At 44.4% G+C, this 22,461-nt stretch overlaps 1 non-coding gene across 1 annotated transcript; it reads left to right on the top strand.

Moving 5' to 3' along the window:
- Positions 1-7,655: 7,655 nt before the first annotated feature.
- Positions 7,656-7,762, top strand: LOC122449017. Its single transcript, XR_006271837.1, has one exon. It is a non-coding gene; the product is annotated as a U6 spliceosomal RNA (small nuclear RNA).
- Positions 7,763-22,461: the final 14,699 nt, after the last annotated feature.

Consider the following 22,461-nt stretch of genomic DNA (forward strand, 5'->3'; position numbering starts at 1 on the left):
CTTACTGTGCCGCAGCCCCTAAAGGTTAGACGCTGAGCCGTCAGGACTGGGGAGAAGAAACACTAGAGGTGGGAAGTGCTGAGGGAGAGGGAGGCGTCGGAAAAGCTGCACAGGTAGACGAGAGAGCTCTGACGTTGGTAAGGTCTGGGGGCATCTGGAACTGGGTTAATGGTCCAGCCTCGTGGGGCCATCAGCATCGGTCATGACAGTGACCCAGAGGCAGCCTACGAGTAAAAGGGACTTTGTGATCTGCCCATTGAGCCTTTGACACACTTTTCACTCCCTCCCTGCTTCTTTTCACAGCACTGATGTCCAGCTAGAAGGACACAAATGTGGGAGCTCCACAGACCTAGGTTCAAAGCCAGTTCTGCCAGTTATTGGGTTGGCAAAAAAAAAATTCGTTCAGGTTTTCTATAAGATATTATGGGAAAACTCGAAGAAATTTTTGGCCAAACCAATATTTTCCTGTGTGATCTTGGCTAAGTCATAGCACTTCCAAGCCCTAGTTTCCTCATCTATAAAATGGGTATGATAATAATCATGCCTACTTCTTCTTAGGCTTTCTGTGAGGATAAACACCAGGCCTGGTAGAGAATAAACACTCAGAAATGGGTGACTGATTATTTGACAATTAAGAAAATAAAGTAGTGATGCGTCTACAACATGGGTGAACTTCCAAACCATCATGCTCAGGGAAAGAAGTCAATCACAGATGTCTACATAGAGTATGATTTCATTTATATGAGATGTACAGGACAGACAAGTCCATAGAAAGGGAAAGTGGGAGAGTAGTTGTCAGGGACTAAAGGGAGGAGTGGGGAATGGAGAGTGTATAATAATGGGTATGGGGTTTCTTGTGGGGGGGGGGTGAAGGATATGTTCTAGAATTAGATTGTGGTGATGGTTGCACAAATATGTGATTATACTAAAAACCGTTGAATTGAACATTATAAGTGGATGAATTTTCTGGGGAGTAAATTATGTCTCAACAACATGGTTTTTTTAATACGGCAGTAGACAGACTTCCCTGGTGGTCTAGTGGCTAAGGCTCCACCTTCCCAATGCAGGGGGCCCAGGGTTTGATCCCTGGTTGGGGAACTAGATCTCACATGCTGCAATTATGATCCAGTGCAGCCAAATAAATAAAATGGCAGTGGATTAAAAAAAAAAAAAACATAAAGTAAGAATAAAACTCTGGAAGCCTTTGCAAATATTGCCCCATTTTCAAATTAAACCTAACAGAAGTACTTGCACTTGTGCCCAAAGGGCCTGTACAGGGAGGGTCTTTATAGCATTATTTGTTATGGTGAAAACTGGCCACAACCTAAGTGCCCAGCAAAAGGGGATGGATAAATAAGCCATGCTTAGGAATATTATACAACAATTAAAAACCGGAAGAGGCAGTCCTCTATGTATGGACATGAAAACAATTCCAAGTCACAACGTTGAGCAAAGAAAGCAAATTGCAGGACATTACCTAGGATGTGATTCCACAAGACTATTCATTTCCTATGAAAATAATAAGTAAATATATGTAAAATACGTAAACAGAAGTACACAGAAGAAGGTTTGGAAAATTTCTCTCCAAATTGCTGACGATGATGGGAGGAGTATTAGGACCATAATTAGGGGGCGGTAGTGGTGATTACAGGCTTCCCAGGTGGCTCAGTGGCAAAGAATCTGCCTGCAGTGCAGGAGATGACAGTTTGATCCCTGGGTCAGGAAGATCCCCTGGATAAGGAAATGGCAACCCACTCTAGTATTCTTGCCTGGAAAAATCCCATGGGCAGAAGGGCCTGGTGGGCTACAGTCTAATTGATTCGCAAAAGAATCAAATACGACTTAGTGACTAAACAACAAGAAGTGGTGATTAAAGGTGATTTCAGTATTCCCTGGAAGGTGATAACATTTTTAAGTGGAAAACTATTTTTACGTATCACTTTGGTAATTAAAGATTAACTTTTCAAGAGGAAAAGAATAACCTGTTTACATTTAGAATTGAGTTTTTATAAAGATGGAAATACTCCAAAAGAAATTCTAGTAGGTATAAAAAAATACCGACTGAGGAAAAAAAAAAGAAATTTGCCAAAAAAAAAAAAAATCCACAATCAGCCCATTGGGAAAAAAAAAACAACTTTTGCCAATACTGGCACAATCTTACAAAACCAAACCCACAAGCATAGCACATGAGTAAAGAAGAAATACACAAACGTTCCCACATCTGAAATTCGGAATTTTGAAAAGGGTACACTGAGTTTCTGTTTACTTCCCAATCCTATTTATGCCTTGAAATGCTTCTGGAGCACTTAATCCCAGTGAAATCTAAGAAAGTGCTTGAAAAATCCTTTCCTGTGTTAAAAGGAGGGTCAGAGAGGTGAAGTGACTTGCCCAAGGTCACCCAGCTCAGAAGGGGCAGAGCCAGTGCTCCAAAGTTCATATTTGGAATCCATATGGCTGGAACTTCATGCCAGAGGAGTTCAGCCTTGGTGTGGCAGCCTGGCTAAGCCACCATGCCCATTTGGGGCTGCAGAGGTCTGGGAGATGAACCACTGGATTCTGTAGCATTACCCTGCTTCTCCCCCACTTAGACTGAGTCATTGGTTGTGTCTGCCTGACACACCCCATTCAGTCAATAAAAGTCAAACACTTTCTTTCATGGAAATAAATGACTCTCTAGGGCCGAGGCTGAGGTTGTCTGGCTAAATTGAACACTTGTGTGGCTTGAACTAACCACTTGTTTCTCCTGCCTGCTTGATGAGCCACTCAAGTGATTGTCTGAACCCAGTGCTTGTAGGTCTGAAGCAGCCCTTAGCTTGACCCAGTCAGTCTGAAACCCAACTTTCATATCTGAGGGCAGTCTGCCAGCACCACGTCCCATCGTCACAGAAGATGGAAGCTTTGGCCACGTTCCTACAAAGACAGCTCAGTGTCTAGGATAATAAACCCCTAGGCTATAGGCCTCTGCAGCTGGAGCCTTCTCGATAGATACAGCTTGTTTGCTTCTGGGGAAACTCCCCTTTTCTACTGTCTTGATGGGGCTGTCGATCAAATGGCCCTGCCCAACTCTAGTTAAGCGTGGGCCTGGGACTAAAACTCAGCCAATCAGAAACTCTTCTGGGACTTGGCATCTTCCAACTCTGATACAAGTTCTAAATGATGGTTTAAGTTCACTGGTTCATTCCTGAAACTACTTCACGTTTTGTCTTTTCTGAAGCTCGGCTTTTTAGCTTTTGTTTGACTTTTTAAAGTCAGATGTATTGAGTTGCAATTTATACACGCATTCCATTTCACCTTTTTGAGTATACAGTTCAATGAACTGACAAACATGTACTGTCCTGTTACTATATCACAATCGTGATTTAGAACGTCTCCAACAGCCTCCAGATTTCCCTCCTGCCCTTTTCCTGGCAATTCTCTCCCCACTTCTTCTGTGCCTGGCAACCGCTAACTGATTACTGTTCCTATTTTTTGTCTTTTCTGGATGTCATGTAAGTGAAATCAGACAATAGATACCCTTTTGAGTCTGGCTTCTCTCATTTAACACAGTGCATTTGAGATTCATCCAATTGTTGCAAGTGCCGGCCGTTCTTCCCTTTGTGTTGCTGAGTAGTAAGGATTCCATTGAATGAATACATCACCGTTTATTTCTACGTTAACCAGTTGAAGGACATTTGAGTTGCTCTCAGTGATTGTGGATAGATCTGCTGTAAATACAGAGCTACAGTTCTTTGTGTGGACATATATTTTCACTTCTTTTGTGTAAATACCTGTAAGCCATCCCCATGTCCTTCCAATTGATTTTTTTTTTGGGGGGGGGGGGTAAACTGTTAAGCTGCCCTGAATCTGTGTCTGAATATTCATATAACCAAAGACTGTAACGGACATTTCTCTTATTAAATTCTCCAAATGACTCTAAGGGCTTTAGGGATTATTGTCCTCATTTTACTGGGGAAATCGAGGCTCAGAGAGCCTAAATAACCTGTGCTGGACCACAGAGCAAGGATTTGAATCCAATTCAAAGTCCTAAAGGGAGTCACAGCTGCCTTTCTAAATCCCTGGTCACCTTGGTGGGAGAACAGCTTCATAATGAGGGTTCTAACTCATATTGATTGGCTGACAGTTGGTAGAATAAATGCTTCACCCCTTTACTCCGACCTTAGTTTGCCCACTGGAGAAAGGACAAGATTGGACCAACAATGAATTTCTGATGCTCTAGATTCCCTGGTTTCAACACGTTGTGACTATTAATAAGATAGAGCTGTCTGATAAACCATTCCTGGGAAATGGAGCTGGTGAACGGGGAGCCCAGCACACCCCCACACACAGCAGCCCCCACAGATGGCTTCCTGAGCTTGCACCCTGCCTGGCTGACCCCCAGCAGAGCAATTTGCACTCTCTGCTTTCCTGGCCTGAGAAAAAAAAATACCCCTGTCACATTGGATTAACATCACCCCTCTCGCTGAGAATCTTCTCCTGGGTGCAGCCCCCTCTCTTTGTCAATATTTTCAGAATGTTCAGATTTCTAAACAAGACCTGACAGTTTGAGGGTTTTTTTTTTTTTTTTTTAAGAATAAAACAAATCACCTTGAACACGGTCTGGAGGCTCAAATTAGATTAACCCTATCCTTTCCCAAGTGGCAGTTGGGCTTTTGGCCTTGCTGGGGGATGGAGAGCTGAGAAGAGGGAAGAGGGTGATGCCTCGACCCACCTTCTTCCCAGATCCTCATCCTCCCTGGGTGGTACCCAGCCCTCTCCAGAAACCCAGAGGCAGAGTGATGGAGGGCTTCCAGGTGCAACAGCCACATGCTGTTAGCTGGGAGCATGCCTGGTGAGCTCAAGGGGTGGCAGGGAGGCCAGCGTAGTGGGAGCAGAGTGAGCAGGAAGGGAACAGAAGTGGTGGATGGAAACCACAGGTCCACACACAAGTCATGCATGTAACTTCATGTTACATGTAACTTCACCTCAATTTTCTCACCCAAATAATGGGAGAGTGAGAGTTCCAGCTTCCCAGACTTAAGAATAAATGCGCTATTGCATGGGCACAGAGGTAGCCACACAAACTTTGACTGTTTTAATGACTTGTTGTTTTTAAGGGCTTCAAGTGCCATCTATTCCCGCAGGTCAGCTCTGGGGTGTGGGTGAGAGGGGGATACTAGCATCTTGTGCACCCACTGTGTGCCGGCCTTGTAGGGAGAAGCCTTATGCATGTACTTGCTCTTCATTGGTTTGTTGGCCCTACAGAGACCCTAAGTTGTCATTCTCTTCCATAATTCTCTGTCTGCATGATTGAATGGCTCCATCCCCCCAACTGCCAGATGAGAAGGGTGAGGTTCTGAGAGCGCAACAAGGTTCCCTGAGCACCCGCGGTCACTGGGTGGACATTCCGGAGCTGGGACGGACCCTGGGCCTGTTGGGTGGCTTCACACTTGGTCTGCCCCCTCCCTGTGGATCTCAGCTCCATCTTCTGATGCATCCCCCCAGCTGAACACAGTGGACCACCTCCACATGGCATCCCTTCTCAGCTGCCATCTAGCAGGCCTACATCTTTCTAGACCAGCAGCTCCAAGACCCACTGGGACTGCATTGCTGGAGCTTGGGCAGAGCATCTATTGCGGTGCTCCGAGGAGGCAGAGGTCAGCAGGACTTTGGCCTTCATCAGCCCTCCCTCCCACATTCACAGGGAGCAGCAAACACCAGCTCAGCCACCTCCAGTGACTTTTATTAAAGCCTTTCAGAGCCACACAGCCCCCCTCCGCCTTTTACAGATGGGGAAACGGATGCATTTGCCCAGGACCAGGTCTGCCCAGCTCTAAAACCCATGCTTTTTGCAAAATACGTTTCCCCTGTCAAAGGGCCAATTGTCATGTGGGGAGCTCAGAGAAGAGGCTGGTGTTAGAGTCCAGGTGGGAGAGGCTGGAAGCCCAGGCTAGGGAGGTGGTAGGACCCTGTTTGCGCCTCCATGCCTCTGTCTTCTATTCTTTGTGCTTGCCTGTCCTTCCCATCTTACTCCCAGGGCCACATGTCCCGATGATGGTTGCTACTAGTACATCAGCCTATGTGTGGCCATCATTCGCTCAGTGCTCACTGTGTTTGCGAACCTGTGCTTTCCACCCCCCACTCTGTTCCCTTCCTGCTCACTTGGCTGTCACCATGCTGGCCTCCCTGCCACCCCTTGAGCTCCCCAGGCATGCTCCCAGCTAAGAACTTTTGCACTGGCTGTTCCCTCTGCCTGACATGCTCTTCCCTGATGTGGTGACCTGGGCACAGTGTGGGTGCCTGAGAAGGGTGTGCTACATCTGATTGGTGGTCTGTGGTGGACTTGTAGGAAACTCATTGAAGGAAGGGGTAAAGATCTGGCCCCTACACATTGCTGTAAAACTTGCTGTGAAAACTTGGAGATTGCTTAACTCTTCTGTCTCAATTTCCTCCTTAGTTCTTAAGAGACGGACAGCATCACTGGGGTCTCTGACTCGTCTCAGCTTGTGGAGAGAGGTCGTGTCCTGAGAAACAAACCAGTTCAACCTTGTCATTATATAATTAGGGATCCTGGGGTCAAGAGAGGGTTCATGTTTTTTTGAGACCCATAAAGCATTAGAGACAAAGCTGTGGGTTGTTTTTTTTTAAGAGATTACCTATTGGATAATTTATTTATTGGATAATTTATTTATTGAACATTTATTGAGTACCTACGATGGGGTAAATCATGAATAAGACACAGTTCCTGCCATCAAGGAATTCTCAGGTGAGTGGGAGAAATAAGCTACAAGACACTCACTATGTAAACATTACTTCCCATATACTGTGTTCAGGATTGTGGTGGAGGAAAGCTTGGGACCTGAGGGAACCCAGATGGGAGAGAGACTCTCTCCGTGTGGTAGATCAGGGCAGGCTTCATGGAAGAGGTAACACAATCTGGGTTTTGCAGTGTGAGTAGGAGGTTGTCAGGCAGATAACTTGAAAAGGAGCATTTGGTGCAAGGGGACCTATCTGTGCATATAGGGACAAAGTCATAGGGGTGAGAAAGAGTGTGGAGAATTCATGGGAATGGAATGTCAAATAGTGTGGCTGGAGTTTAGGCGTGCTTGGAGGGAATGTTAAGGCTGGAAAGCATGGTGGGCCCCAGACCACAGCCAGCCTTCAATTCCAGGCTCAGCTTACCCCATAGGGAGTCATGGGAAAGCTTTTAAATAGCGGAGTGGTGTGGTAGGGCCAAGTTTGGGGAAGATAATGATGTATCATTAACCATGGAATTTTAGAGGTTAAAATGAGTGATTGTCATGATCTCTGGACCTTATTTTAAAGATGAACAAATTGAGGTCAAAATATGTTGCCCATAGCTGGCCAGAGGGAGAAGCATTTTCTCCCACCCAGTCTCTGTAGTTGAGCTGATCCTGAGACTGGGACATTGGGATGTGTTTGCATATCCTGTGAGGTAAGCTGTTCTCAGATAGGATGAGGTCCCATCCTTCTGTGACATCTGTCTCTCCATTTCTCTTCTTTGGTCCTGTCCTTGGGAGTCTCTGAAGACAATGGTGCATATGGGAGCCCCCTTCTTACAAGTTCCTTCTCCGGCTTGTGTGACCCTAACCATGTCCCTTCCCCTTGGCAGCTTCAATTTTTCCATCTGGTTAATGGGTGTGATAAACGAAGAGATGGTTCTCACTTTGGCAGCACATATATTAAAATTAAAATGATATAGAGAAGGTTATCATAGCTCCTGCACAAGGATGAAGCACAAATTTGTGAAGCATTCCATAGTTTTAGATGTAGAAAACAAACTTACAGTTACCGGTGGGGAATGGTGGTGGTGGGGATAAACTGGGAGATTGGGATTGGTGTAGATTCACGATTATATATAAAATAGAGAACTAATAGGAACCTACTGTATGGCACAGGGAATCTACTCAGTACTCTATAATAACCTATATGGGAAAAGAATCTTAAAAAGAGTGCATTTATGTATTTCTGTAACTGATTCATTTTGCTATACAGCAGAAACTAACATAACATTGCAAATCAACTATACTCCAACAAAAATTAATTTAAAAAAACAAATGAAGTGATGGCTGGTGCTATCAAACATTCTGGGACCTCCTCCAACCCTCACTTCCTAAGAAGGAAGGAGGCCAGTCATGACCAGGTTTCCTGACCATGGCAAACAAAGAGTGTGAGGCAGAAAGTTGCCATTAGTTGGAAAAACTAGGGGAAGTTGGGAAAAACAACTTTTTAAAATAATTTGCATGATTAGTCCAAATGCGGCTCTGGGTTACACAGAGCCAACTGGATTCTCAATTTTCTCATTCAGGTCCCTATACGTCTTCTTTTTTTTTTAAATGAAAATAACTAATTAATCAATGATTTTTGGCTGCACTGGGTCTTTGTTGCTGCACAAGGACTTTCTCCAGTTGTGGCGAGCAGGGGCTACTCCCTAGTTGCAGTGTGAGAGCTTTTCTTATTGTGGTGTTTTCTCTTGTTGCAGAGCACAGGCTCTAGAACACAAGCTTAGTAGTTGTGGGGCATGGGCTTAGTTGCTTCACGGTATGTGGGATCTTCCTGGACCAGGGATCAAATCGGTGTCCCCTGCATTGCAATTGTTAAGAAGGATTCTTAACCACTGGACCACCAGAGAAGCCCTAATTTTGTTTTTATTGTGATAAAAGTTACATGACATAAAACATACTATTTTAACCATATTTAACTGTATAGTTCAGAGGCACTGGTACATTCACTTTGCTGTCTTCCTCTTAATGTGAACTAAGACCTCAACAGCTTTGTAAGTGAAAGTGGTAAAAACCATCCACTGATGGGCTTCTCATAATATTGAGGGGCAGCCCTGGAGGAGTACAGATACCCCTCTTCTAGTTCCCTGAGACCTTACCTGGCTGACTCCAGCTGGTAGCAGGGATGTCAGGCCTGCTTGCTGGCTTGGCAAGCCAAAGCAATAATGGCTCCAGGACCTGTTGGGTACATGGGAGGGGCAGGACTGGGTCATTGATCTAATCCTTTAAGACCCTTGAACATGACCTCACTCTGGCACAGCCTCTGCAGAACTCAAGACTGGCACTTGGGGAGATGGGCACATGGCTTTGGAACTTTTCCAGTTTTAGTTGGAAGAAGCATACTGTGTTAGAGTCAGGATTATCCTAAAAGCTCAATTCTACCCTCTGGCTGCTTGAGAAAGATCCAGAAACCGCTCAGGCAGAAAATAGAGGTGCAGTCACTTGGTCACCACACGTTGATTTGGGTCCACCTCTGTGTCAGACCCTGTGGGAGACAGAGAAATGAGACAGGGATATTTCCTTTCTGTGGCTTTAGTAGAATATCTGTGATTTTTTCCCCCCTTAATTGATATTAATGCAAGTTCACTCTCCAAAAATTGTAAAATACAGAAAAGCCAAAAGGGGAAAGTAAAAGTCATTTCAAATATTATCTCCAGAGAGAATTGTTAACATTTTGCTGTATTTCTTTCAGGCTGGTTATACCATATTTAAGTATATGTGTATATATGTGTATGCTCAGTCACTCAGTCATGTCTGACTCTCTGCGACTGCATGAACTGTAGCCCACCAGGCTCTTCTGTGCATGGGATTTCTCAGGCAAGAATACTGGAATGGGTTGTCATTTCCTCCCCAGGGGATCTTCCTGAACCAGGGATCAAAACTGAGTCTCCTGTATTTTAGGCAGATTCTCTCCTACATGTATATAAGTGTATGTGAGTATGCATTTAAATTCTTTTTTTGGATTTAACTTCTAAAAATGGAGTTACTTTTCATCATCCAACAAATGTTTATTGAGTACCTACTTTGTGCCAACACGTGCCAGCCAGTGGGATACACAGGAGGACAAAACATATGTGGTTCCTAAAATCATGACAGCTGCTTATAAGTACTACTCTAACACCTGCTTTTTTTCACTGTATGTCTGACACGTTTCAGGTCACAACATTTATTTCTACAATAGAATTTCATAAAATAGATGAAGCCCACTTTATCAAACCCCTATTGTTGCACATTTGGTTTTTTCTCCATGTTTTCACTATTGCAAACAGTGGTCATCACTGCAGACATTTGTTATGATTCGTTTAGACATTTATTTCAACTTCTTTTGATGTGCCTTCCTGTATTGCAGGGGCAGGAAGGGTGAAGATTGCGCCTCCTAGACTCCCTTGCAGCTAAAGTTTGGAGACCTATTTGCTCATATCCATTGGATGCACATGTGTGAGGCTCCAGAATCACTGCAGATGGTGACTGCAGCCATGAAATTAAAAGATGCTTGCTCCTTGGAAGAAAAGTTATGATCAACCTAGACAGCATATTAAAAAGCAGAGACATTAATTATTTTGCCAACAAAGTTCTGTCTAGTCAAAGCTATGGTTTTTCTAGTGGTCATGTATGGATGTGAGAGTTGGACTATAAAGAAAGCTGAGCCCCAAAGAACTGATGCTTTTGAACTGTGGTGTTGGAAAAGACTCTTGAGAGTCCCTTGGACCACAAGGAGATCCAACCAGTCCATCCTAAAGGAAATCATCCTGAATATTCATTGGAAGGACAGATGCTGAAGCTGAAACTCCAATACTTTGGCCACCTGATGCGAAGAGCTGACTCGTTTGAAAAGACCCTGATGTTGGGAAAGATTGAAGGCAGGAGGAGAAGGCAACGACAGAGGATGAGGTGGTTGGATGGCATCACTGACTCAATGGACATGAGTTTGAGTAAGCTCCGGGAGTTGGCAGTGGACAAGCGGCCTGCTGTGCTGCAGTCCATGGGATTGCAAAGAGTCAGACATGACTGAGCAACTGAACTGAACTGTGTGAGATTTTAAAGGCAAAACAATGTCTAGGTTATCTTCCTGCTTTGGCTGTTTACTGTGTTGTGAAGGTGTTAAGATTTTCTACAGCTGTGGTCTTGGTGTTGTCACATGGTGTTGAGAGGTGGTGAGGGGGCATCAGACCATCTGATCCCTAAATTAAAACTGAAGTGACAATTTTTTTCAATTAAAAAAGTTTTGGCCATGCCACATGGCTTGTGAGATCTTACTTCCCCCACCAGAGATTGAACCTGTGCCCCATGCAGTGGAAGTACAGAGTCTTAATCACTAGATGGCCAGGAAATTCCCCACAGTGACACATTTCTGAAGACAACAGTTACGAAGCTTCCAGGATGTGGTAGAGGCAGCAGCTCCCACAGGTCAGCAGTATAGTGGTGATTTACAAGAGTCACTCCTGGAAGCACAGCCCACTCACTAGGTCTTTCAATAATTTTGAAAGAACCCAACTTCCCTTATTAAGTCTCCACCTGAAGTAGAAAATGTGGTTTTCTATTTCTTGCAACTGAACTCTGAATCATACAAACTACTCTTTTGAGTCTGTTGGCAGTGACTGCCTTAGCACAAATTTCTAATCATGGAATCAAGGACCCATTTTTGGTTTAAATAGTCTTATTGAGATATAACTAATATACAATAAAACTCATCCATTTAAAGTGCAGAGTTTCATGGCTTTTAATATATTCAAAGTAGTGCATCCATCATCACAATCTAATAGGAGAACACTTTTTTCCTCCGAAAAGAAGCTCCATACCCATTAGCAGTTATTCTTTACCCTTCTTCTCATCCTAGGCAACCACTAATGTACTTTCTGTCTCTATGGATTTGCCTATTTTGGACATTTCCTACAAATAGGATCATACAATCTTTTTCAGTGGCCTCTTTGATTTAGCATTATAATTTCAAAGTTTGTCCATGTTGTAGCATATACAGCATCAAAATTCTGTTGCTTTTTATTGCCAGGTCATATTCCATTAGCAGAGATACCATTTATCAGTTGATGGACAGTGGGGTTGTTTCTAGTTTTAAATTATTATGAAGAATGCAACTGTGAACATTTGTGTGCATGTTTTTGTGTGGATGAATGTTTTAATTCCCTGGAAGAGGAAATGGAAACCCACTCTAGTATTCTTGCCTGGAGAACCCCATGGACAGAGAAGCCTGATGGGCTTATAGTCTAAAGGGTCACAAGAGTCGGACACAACTGAGTGACTGAGCATGTTTTCATTTTTCTTGGGTATAGACTTAGAAGTATAATTGCTGAATTACACAGTAACTCTTGTTTAGCTTTTTGAGAGACTGCCAAAGTTGTAGCACAATTTTACATTCCCATTAGCAACATCTGAATTTCTATTTTCTCCACATTCTCCCCAGCACTTAATATTGTCTCTTTGTTTATTATAAACATTAGTGGCTATCATGGTTTTGATTTACATTTCCCTATTGACTAATAATGCTAAACATCTTTTTATGTGCTTATTGGTCACCTGTATATCTTCTTTGGAGAAATGTCTATTCAGATCCTCCTGTGTTGGCAGGTCGGTTCTTTACCACTAGCACCACCTGGGAGACCCATTCAGATCCTTAGCCCATTAAAAAAATTTTTCATTATTTATATAGTTGTTAAGGTTATTTATACATTCTAGATACAAATCCCTTATACTACATGTGATTTGCAAATATGTTCTCCCATTATTGGGTTGTCTTTTTGCTGAAATTGCAGCACAAAAGTTTGGTTTTGTTTATTTATTCTTATGTTTTCGGCCGCACTGTGTCTTGCTTTGCACGGGCTTTCTCTAGTTGTGGCAAGCTGGGGTTCCTCTTCATTGTGGTGCACAGACTTCTCATTGCAGTGGCTTCTCTGGCTGCAGAGCACAAGATCTAGGGCATCAGACTTTAGTAGTTGTGGTGCACAGGCTTAGTCGCTCCAAGGCATATGGGATATGTTCCCTGCATTAGCAGGCAGATTCTTATCTACTGCGTCACTGGGGAAGTCCCTGCAGCACAAAATTTTTAATTGTGATGAAGACTTATTTATCTTTTTTTTTTTTGCCATTTGTGATTTTGGTGCTATATCTAAAAAGGCTTTGGCTAACTCAAGGTCATGAAGTTTTATGCCAGTATTTTCTCCTAACAGCTTTATAGTTTTAACTGTTATGTTTAGATATATGATCCATCTTGAGTTAATTTTTATGTATGGTGTGCATGTGGATATCCAGTTGTCCAGCATCATTTTTTGAAGGATTTCTTTCCCCCACTGAATAGTCTTGGCATCCTTGTTGAAAATCAATTGATCATAAATGTAAGAGCTTATTTCTGGACTTTCAGTTCTCTTCTTTTGATCTATCTCTCTGTTCTTAATACCAGAAAACATTGTCTTGATTACTGTAGATTTGTAGTTAGTTTTGAAATTGGCAAGTGTGAATCCTCCAACTTAAGTTCTTCTTTCTCAAGACTGTTTTCAGTATTTGGTGTCCCTTGCAATTTCGTATGAAATTAAGGATCATCTTATCATCTTCTGCTAAATAAAAAAAGGCCAGCTGGAATTTTGATAGAGATTGCACTGAATCTGTGGATCAATTTGGAGGGTATTTCCATTTTAACAATATTAAGTGTTCTGGTCCATAAACATGGGATATCTCTCCATTTATTTAGATCTTCTTTCACTTCTTTCAACAATGCTTTGTAGTTTTCAGTATACAAGTCTTGTACATCTTCTGTTAAATGTTCTCCTAAATATTTAATTCTTTTGATACTATTGTAATGTAATTGTTTTCCTAACTTCATTTCATATTGTTCATTGCTAGGGTATAAAAATATAATAGATCTTTTTGTAATGATCTTGTATACTGCAACCTTGCTAGCCTCATTAGTTCTAATAATTTTCTAGTTAGTTCCTTTAGGATTTTCTCTATATAAAATTAGGTCTTCTACAAATAGATAAAGTTTACTTCTTTCCAATCTGATGTCTTTTATTTTATTTTCTTAACTGATTGCCCTGGTTGGCATCTCCAGTACAATGTTGAGTAGAAATAGGAGGGACAGATGTCATTTTCTTGTTCCTGATCTTAGAGGGAAAACATCTAGTCTTCTGCCAGTAAGTATGATGTTAGCTGTGAGTTTTTCATAGATGCCCTTTATCAGGATAAGGACTCATCCATTTTTCTTAAGACTTTCATTTTGTTTTATGAGTCATGTCCCTTTTACATGCCAGTCATTTTCCTTCGGCTACTCTCTTGGCTACAACATTCCAATGACAACCTGGGTCACTATGAAAGTGTAGCCTCTAGGAATGACCAAAACTCTCCAAGTGATGACTGATCAGCAGAGAGAGAGAGACTGAATAAATCAACTCCCTTGATCTAGGTACAATACCCCTAATGCATGCAGTGTAACATAGAACTGGTTCTCTGGAGACTGTAACTTACTGTGCAGTAAGTTATGAATTTACTTTATGAAGTAAGTTTCTTTATGAACTTCAGCTAAATTAGTGGCTCTCAACCCCGTCAGTCCAGAGACATTCCTCCCTTAATAGCTTTTTATTGACATAAAACATTGTTATGTGTCAACCTGATTGACCCACAGTATCTAAGTATTTAACCAAACATTCTAGATATTTCTGTGAGGATGTTTTTTAGATGAGATTAACAGTTAAATCAATAGACCTTGGACAAAGCAGATTATTCTCCATAAGTGGGTGAGTCTTGTTTAATCAGTTGAAGCCTTTAATAGAAAACAACTGCCCTTCCCCAAGAAAGAGAGAATTATAATTCTACCAGCAGATGGCCAATGGACATGAATCACAACATCAGTTCTTCTCTGGGTCTGTAGTCTGCCAGCCTCCCCTGCAGACAAAGGACTTGCCAGCCTCCACAATTGTATGAATCAATTCCTTAAAATACTACCCCAAATTATATGCAAACAAACAAACATACATATATATATATATATATATATATATATATACATGTATTTATATATCCTATTGGTTCTCTTTCTCTGGAAAACTCTTAATACAAGCATATACACAGAAAGTGGACATCAAGGCTTGATTGATTTTCACAAACTGAACACGACAGATGAAAAAACAGGACACAGCCATCGCCCTCCCTGTGCTTCCATCCAATCACTGACTCCCCAGAGGTAACCATTATCCTGACTTTTAATAGCATAGATTAATCCATACTAATATATGTGGTATACTGACTTCTAATAGCATCAGATAGGGTTGGTTTGAGGACTTTATAGAAACAGCCTTTGCTCAGGACAATCCCTTTTGTGTCTGGCTTCTCTACCTAGTGTTTAGTTAAGATTCATCTGCATTGTTGCCTGTTCTTGTAAAGAGCTTGTTGTTTTTGCTCCGGAGGATTCCATTGTGTGGCTCACCTCAGTTTATGTATCCATCCAGCTCTGATGGATATCCCATTGTTTCTAGTTTGGGATTATTAGGAATGTGCCATTAACAACACTCTTACACATGTTTTTCAGTGAAAACTTGTAACAATTCTAGTCGGCTATAAACCCAAAACTGTAATTGCCAAAGCCCCCTTTTTCATAGCAAATATCTTATGCTTCCTTGTGTTTTGTTTTCCAAAATGAAATTCATGAAGGATAATCTACAGAAACATGTATATGTCAATAGAACGCCTAGTCCGTAATATAAAGGAGGCATAAAAGGGAAGTCATTTACAATAAAATTTTGTGTAACTCCATATGTTCTTGGGAACAACCACCCCAAAAGACATAATAACCCATATCTACTCATAATGAATAAGTTTGGATTCCAGGGACATTACAGATCAGACATCATGATACATAAGCAGTGCAGGAAAATAACAGGTCAGGAGGCACAGGTGAAAATTAAAATCAAAACAGTTGTTAGGGCAAGACAAAACAGACCCAACTCATTTGTGTAAGATAAGAGAAAGAGACATAACCTTCATTGGAGTAAGGAGAACACACCAAGACATGGGTAGAGGAAAGGAAGGTGAGCATTTGAGTGTGAAAGTGCTAGTCACTCAGTCGTGGCTGACTCTGTGACCCCGTGGACTGTAGCCCACCAGGCTCCTCTGTCCACGGAATCCTCTAGGCAAGAATACTGGAGTGGGTTGCCATTCCCTTCTCCAGGGGATCTTCCCAACCCAGGGATCGAACCTGAGTCTCCTACATTACAGGCAGATTCTTTACCGTCTGAGCCACAAGGGAAGCCGAGTGTAGTGATAAATAATTTCCATTTTATGCCACCTGATGTGAAGAACTGACTCATTTGAGAAGACCCTGATGCTGGGAAAGATTGAGGGCAGGAGAAGAAGGGGACAACAGAGGATGAGATGGTTGGATGGTATCACCGACTCAATGGACATGAGTTTGAGTAAACTCCGGGAGTTGGTGATGGACAGGGAGGCCTGGCATGCTGCAGTCCATAGGGTTGCAAAGAGTCGGACACAATTGAGCAATTGAACTGACTGGCTGATGGCCCAGGACAGGGGAATGGTGTGGCCACACAGAAAACACATCTTCTTTAGAATCTCATCCCTCCACAGACAGGTACGTTTTGCCTTCAGGACTTTTTTAAAAGAAAAAAGTTCTTTGCTACAGCATCCCTCATTAGGGATTAGTAGGTGGATCACAAAAGGAAGTTTTCCAGTCAATGCTATCAAGAAAACACGTGGTGCTTCCATGAAGACAGTTTCTGAGTAAGACTGAAAAATGATAGATAACCTCAGAGTAAATCATCTCAGTGTTAAATTTTCACAACATAAATTCAAAGCAACCATCCTTAAAGGAACTCAGATTTCATGCATCTCTAATTTATTAATATTTGGCTCTAAACCTGTAAGCAAAAAGAAGGATTATGTGTACATAATGGATTATGAGTTACATATCTCTTCTATTAAATATTTACAGTTGGTTTCAGTTTTTTTTTGCAGTAACATCATCCATGCTTTGGAACCTTTTCCTCTCAATATGTAATCAGTGATGGTCTAATACATTGACCAGACAGACTGCAGAAAGAGAAAATTATTCAGTAATTGAATTAATGTCCTTATTCCATTTATGCTTTCCTGTCAATAGCAACCTTCTCCTAAGTTATTGAGTTTTTCACGTGACAGCTCATGAAAAGCTTTCAGTGTTGTAATGCACTAAAGCTTGACCTATTTATATTTGTCTTGAGTTTTCATTGGATGGGCTTTTGAAATCTGTGAAGGGTGCAGGGCAACTTCCAACAGGGTGAGCCTGTTTCATGCATAGTGAGATGCCCAGAATCCCTGGTCCTTGTCCCTAAATGTCACTAGGGCCCCAAATTGTGTGTGACACCCCAAAATGCCCCCCTAGAGAACTACTGACTTAAATTGACTTCGTCTCAATTTTGTCTTCATCCCAAATGCATTTGTTGGCATTTGGGTTCAAGTATAGGAATTGATATTCACTCTTATTATATTTCATCTTCGTATAGTCAGTCCATTGGTCCTGTTGATCAAGGTCTTTGAACTCCCTGGTTCTGGATACCCAGTGTCCTGTTGCCCCCACCCCACCCCACCCCACCCACCTAGACACCCTGGAAAGGGCTATCTTTCCACCTTAAAATGATGGATAGGCTTTCGAACAGGATGGAGCTGGGACAGAACCCTGTGACAGTCCGTTTTAGATCTTTGCTCAGGCCAGTGGGGAGCTGACATCTGATATTTTCTGGCTGCTGGTTATTTGTTGGTCTCATAGGATGCAGCCCACATTGCATCAGCTTGTTCTTAAGTAGAATGCTTAAATGCTGGAACTTCATAAAAGCAGAAGGATCACAAGTGGGAACAGAAAACTGACTTGCCCAAGGTCACTCGGCAAATGATATTCTAAGCCGGGGTACAGCTGGTTTCCCCAGAACTGACCCACTCCAGGCTCCAGAAGATTTACATTCCTCTGATGACTACTCAGAAGCCCAGGGTGGGCCGTGCACTGCTCCGGGCTGGCCTAAAAAGGGGTGGAATCCAGGGGCCTCTCCCAGCCAAGGGCAAAGTGTCGGCAAGTCTATTTTGGCATTTGGCTTGTCTCTGGAGAATGGGGAGGGAGCCAGCACTCCATGGAGAGTGTGGGATGAGCGCTCATGAGATTAGAGACACCAGCAGCTGCCTTCTCAGGCATCCAGGACAGACTGGTGGACGGAGCCCTGTGACGGGTGGCCCAAGCAGCATCACCATCCTTCAGCCCTCTGTTTCCCTTTCTGTAAAGTGAAAGCTATCTCTCCTCCCTTGCACACCTCCCAGGGGTATTGTAAAGAGCCAGCAAGCAGGACCTTTCAGAACATTCCAAAGACATTGTCTTTTACTCTGGGTGAAAGGAGAGACAATGAAGGCATTTGAGCAGACAAGACAAGTGATCTGACTTGGGTTTTAACAGGGTGTTCTGGGTTCCGTGTGTGGGACAAGTGGCTGAGTGAGAGGACTGCTTCGGTCATCCAGGTGAGCGATGACGTTGGTAGTTGGGCAGGGGGTAATATCTGTGGATATATCTTTTTTTACTTTTGGCTGTGCCATGCAGCTTGCAGGGTCATAGTTCCCCCAACCAGGGGTTGAACCTGTTCCCCTGCAATGGAAGCACAGAGTACTAACCCCTGAAGAGCCAGGGAGGTCCCTATTTGGATGCATCTTGAAGCGGTGCCAATAAGATTTGCTAACAGTTTTGAGAGATTGAGAGACAAGCATCAAAGATGATTCCAAGGGGGACTTCCCTGGCAGTCCCAGGGTCAAGACTCTGCATTTCCACTGCAGAGGGCATGGGTTCAATCCCTGGTTGGGGATCTAGGATCTCGCATGCCATGTGGGGAGTCAAAAAGAAAAAGAAAATTATTACAAGGATTTTGACCTAAGGAAGGAGGAAGTTGTTACTGTCTACAATGGGATGGCTGTGGGAGGAGCTGGACTGGTAGCCTAGAGCAGAAGTTTGGTTTGGGACCTGGGAAGTTTGAGTTGCCTCCGGTGGAAACATCAAGTTGATCTTCATTAAATAAATAACCCCTGCTGTCTCTCCCAGAGAAGCACTTGACTCTGACGGAGTGCAATTGAATTCGTGATGGTATCTTCATCAAAAATTGGCATCTGGGACTTCCCTGGTGGTTCAGTGGTTAGGGTTATGTGCTTCCCTGGTCGGGGAACTAAGATCCCACATGCGACACTGTGCTGTCAAAAAAAGAAAAAATCAGTGTCTGTATCTGGAATATCCATCCCTCCTCCCTTGCTTGTTTTCTTTCTTTACTTGGCTCCTAAATACACGGGCCTCATCTCCCACCTGTCTCTCTTTGTGCCTCAGGTCCAGACCTGCTAGATGGCACCTGCTTTCTTTTTGAAATGTCCAGCGTGCATTCTAAATACTTGAGGGTGGCCTGTATCTAACATCATGGGCTTCCTTGGTGGTTCAGATGGCAAAGAATCTGCCTGCAATGTGGGAAATCTGGATTTGATCCCTGGGTTGGGAAGATCTCCCGGAGAAGGAAATGGCAATCCACTCCAGTATTCTTGCCTGGGAAATCCCACGGACAGAGGATCCTGGCGGGCTACAGTCCATGGGGTCACAAAAGAGATGGACACAACTGAGTGACTAGCACTTAACAGATCCCAACCATACCCTCCCTGGCGTGTGAACACCCGCTCAGTTGTCGTCGCGTGATGTGGTAACAGTTGCTGCTGCTGTTGTTGTCTAGTCCTTAAGTCGTATCTGACTCCTCTGCGACCCCACGGACTGTAGCCCGCCAGGTTCCTCCGTTCATGGAATTTCCCAGACTCCGAATACTGGAGCGGGTTGCCATTTCCTCCTCCAGGGGATCTTCCCCACCCAGGGATCAAAACTGCGTCTCCTGTATTGGCAGACGGACTCTTTACCACTGTGGGGAAGCCCCAGGGTAACAAACAGACACTTTATTTAAGTGGGTTGTGCATGCGAAAGAGCTCTGGAACCCATTCCTGCTGCTAAAAGGTGAGAAGTTGTTAGTGAGCTGCTGCGTCTGAGTGTTTCCTTATCCATGAAGTGAGCAGAAGGTCCTTTCTGGGTAGGAAGGAAGAAATAATCAGAGTGAGGCTTAGAACCGTGTCTTCCTGCCACTGACTCAGAGTCCAACAGGTTCTTGAGTTGGGTTTCTGAGATTTAGCCTCAACCCATCAATTGCACTGGAAGCAACCCCTCAAGACCAGATGGTTCTAGCTCCCAGCCTCCAAGAAATCCAGAACTTACAACTGGGCAATGGCTTTCCTATGTCACCCAGCAACACAGGCTACAACTGGCACCCTGGCTCTCCTGACCCCAGTCCAGGTCATCGCCCTCACCCCCACCTACCCCTACCACATGCATACACCCTCAGGGTCTCTTAACCTACAGTAAAGCGCTCCATCCTCCCAGTCAGAGAAAGATCCCCTCCACCTGCTCCACGTTCTGCCTTGCCTGGGAGTCTCCCTCTCCTCTCCTCTCTCCCTCCTGGGACACTCTCCCTGTCTGTCCTGCTGCTCATCTCTTTGGCTCAGGTCCCCATGAACTAGACTTTCAGGAAAGGGTCTGGACTTTGGGTCTCCCACAGGTTTCTGAACCTAAGTACAAACTTATTATAGAGCCTTGGCTGTGTGCTAAGTGAGTATAATATCACTTATCCTAGCTTCTTAGCAACTCCAAAACGTTTGGACACTATTCTTAGTCCCATTTTAAAGATGGGTAAACTGAGGCCCAGCAAAGTTAGAAGGCAGAGCTAGGATTTGCAAAAGCAGCCATCAGGCCCTTCACCACCATGCTATATTTTTCCAGAGATCTCACCCTGGTCAAGCCCTATGGTCACTGCTACAGGCAGCCCCCTTGGCCCTCACAACTACTGGTCTCTGGCCTAAGAGAACCAGGCTCCTGAGGATGGCCTCCAGGGAAGATGCGTCGAGGCTGAAAAGCAGGAAATGCCAAAGTGGAGCCTGGCCAGGCTAGGGTTGCCCCCTGGTAACTCCCGCCCCAGCTGAAGCTTGGCTGTGTCAGGGACTGGGCCGAGCCCTGAGGCTAAGGAGGAGCCTCCCCCAGGGAAGTCCAGGCACTGAAAAACAAGCCTCCTCCCTCTCTGCCAGCTCAGCTTGCCCAGCCCTGCTGGGGGCCTGATGGCAAGGCCGCCCTCCCCAGGGTTGAGGCTGTGCTTGGCTGGACGTTCAGCCCCAAGAGTTTGAGGCTCCCAGCCCTGCCTTGAGCTCAGGCTTCCTCTTCTGAAAACAGACTCTTGTTGTCTCCCTAGACATGTCTTGGCCCTTCATTTTCTCCAGGGCCAAGGGGCAGGGAGAGGAGACCCCGAATGCCCACACGTACTCCTAAGATGCCCATTTATCCACTGGGGAGACTGAGTCAGTGAGCGTGGATGTGACTTACCCAAGGTCAGTGAGCCAGCAAAGTAGACATGTGTCGGACTCCTGAGCCCAGCTCTCCACACAGCCCAGGGCCTCCCCAAGGAGGTAGGAAGAGCCTGGGAGCGGGCAGTGTGTGTGTGAAATCCCCAAAGGGGAGGGCATCAGTAGCTCCCCCAGGACCTGCCAAATGCTCCCATGATGCCAAGGCCCACGATTTCCCGGTCATGAAAGAGTTAAGACAGGGCCCCTCGGGACTGAAACCACTTCCTTAGGAAAGAACAAACCAACATTGAAATGAAACCCCAAACCAGAAAACCCCACAATGAGCAGTTGGATCCACCCCCGATCCTGACCTTTGAGTTACAAACTTAGATGATAAATCCAGGAGTGGCTAGATGTCTTCATTCATTCATTTACCAAATAGTTGTTTGACCACCTACTGTATTCCAAACCCTATGCTGGGTGTTTGGGATTCAGTGATGAGGAAACCAGCCTCAGTACTCCTGGAGGCAGACAATAAAAGAGGCAGTTACCAAAAGGCATGTATGTGGCTAGCTCTGTGTTGGGTCAGGAACAAGAGACTCTGAGTCAGTGCCCAAAGAAGTCACCAAACCTTACCTGGGGGAACAGCATGGTCAGGGAAGGCTTCCAGTAGGAGGTGACATTGGAGCTGGGCTTTGAAGGATGTGTAAGAGTTCGCTGGGCAGGTATAGGAAAACAGCAGGTACAAAGGCCTGGAGGAGCAGGAGAGTGCAGCTTCTTTAAAGAACAGCCAGAAAGCCAGTCATCCTAAAGTAAGGCTTGGGGAACCCATGCAGATCCCTGATGCTTTTGTCTCTGAGTACCCTAAGACCTGCTCTGACCCAGACAAGGGACAAGAGGATGCTGTGGGTATGCCAGGGTCAGGACCAAGGACACTCAGCAGAGATGGGAAGTTGAAAGCTGGGCAATTTCTTCCAGTCTCTTCCAAGTCCCTCCCAGACCCAAGAAATGGGGCTTCTGGCAGCCTGAGACAGCCCAGGACAGAGACCCAGGTAATGGCTGTGGAATAAGCATACACCAGAAGCTGGCATGTAGGAAGCAGAAAAGGGATCTGAGGATGTGGGCAGAGCATATCCTGAGAGCTTCTGAGCCACGGTCCCAGCCTCTGGTCCAGTCCCTGTGGGCGCCTTGTCATCTACAGAATGCTCCTGCTCGTCCACACCTCGGCACGTGCTGTGTGCGTTCAATCAGCCAACAGTCATCCAGTCCCTGTGACAGGACCATTGTGTGCCAGGCTCTGGTA

This window comes from Cervus canadensis, chromosome 10 (assembly GCF_019320065.1).
Source record: "Cervus canadensis isolate Bull #8, Minnesota chromosome 10, ASM1932006v1, whole genome shotgun sequence".
Classification (NCBI taxonomy): Eukaryota; Metazoa; Chordata; class Mammalia; order Artiodactyla; family Cervidae; genus Cervus; species Cervus canadensis.